Here is a 1,191-nt window from a genome sequence, read left to right as displayed (position 1 = left end):
GCACACGGTGCCCAGGAACTGTGGTGACGAATGTGAGACGCACACGGTGCCCGGGAACCAGGGCGATGAGTGTGGGATGTGGAAGATGGAATCGCAGTGTTCTCCTGTAACCTAATGGGGTTAAGCTAGAAATCAACAAGAGGAGGTCTAGAAAGCCCCCACGTTTTGAAAATGAAGCCGCAGCTTCTAAAGAACCGAGGCTAAGAAGTCAGAGGGAAATCGGATATGCTTTGAACTGAATGACTAATAAGAAGTAACATCAGAACTTGTGGGGTGCGGCCAAAGCAGGGCTGAGAGCTGGCATCTTCCCGTAAACGCAACGTCAGAAAAGAAGAAAGACTTAAAATCAACAAGTTTGCTGTCCAGCTGTAGAAGGTAGAAAAGAAGAGAGTGAGCCCCAAGGAGCAGAAGGAAGGAAACGAGAATGAAAGGGCAACAATCAGTGAAACGGGACAATCCGTGAAATAGGAAATGGGGACGATCTTTGAAGGGTCCAGCTGGTCCAGCTTTGCACAGAAGACACAAGCCTCAAAAGTGACGCCGTCCAGTGCCCCACGTCTACATCACGTGCCCCCACGTCTACATGCTGTGGCTCTTTAAATGAACATTAGTGAGATTTAAAAGAGTGGAAACATTCAGTTCCGTGGTCCCACCAGCTGCATTTCACACACTCAGGCCCCAGGTGGCTGGAGGCACCTTGGACATGCTCCCCTGGACACGCACCCCAGTGGGGCTCTCCCAGCACTGCTGCTCCGAGTGTGATGCCCGCGCTGCAGCACCAGGGCACGTGTTAGACGTTCAGGTTCCAGCGCCCCATGCAGATGCCCTGCGGAGTCAGAGACTCTGGGCGGGTGGGCCTTGGGGTGGTTGTGGGGCACACAGCATCGGGGACCAGTGCTCGGTGGTTGTGGCGCGCATGGCAGGCTGTCAGGAAGGAGCTGCAGCCTCTCCAACATCCCCGATTTCCACTAGGACAGTGATGGTGAACCTATGACACGCGTGTCAGAGGGGACACACGAACTCATTTTTTTGGTTGATTTTTCTTTGTCAAATGGCATTTAAATGTATAAAATATATATCAAAAATATAAGTCTTTGTTTTACTATGATTGCAAATATAAAAAAATTTCTATATGTGACACGGCACCAGAGTTAAGTTAGGGTTTTTCAAAATGCTGACACGCCGAGCTCA

General features: G+C 50.4%; 1 protein-coding gene across 1 annotated transcript in view; it reads left to right on the top strand.

Annotated features, from left to right (window-relative positions):
* TBC1D22A (TBC1 domain family member 22A) overlaps positions 1-1,191 on the top strand; it is a 185,264-nt gene that overhangs the window by 168,445 nt on the left and 15,628 nt on the right. The window lies entirely within an intron of this gene.

Source organism: Myotis davidii, unplaced genomic scaffold (genome assembly GCF_000327345.1).
Source record: "Myotis davidii unplaced genomic scaffold, ASM32734v1 scaffold67, whole genome shotgun sequence".
In the NCBI taxonomy this organism is placed as follows: Eukaryota; Metazoa; Chordata; class Mammalia; order Chiroptera; family Vespertilionidae; genus Myotis; species Myotis davidii.
Note: the sequence above shows the minus strand (reverse complement) of the source record. Positions and strands in the feature narration are given on the sequence as shown.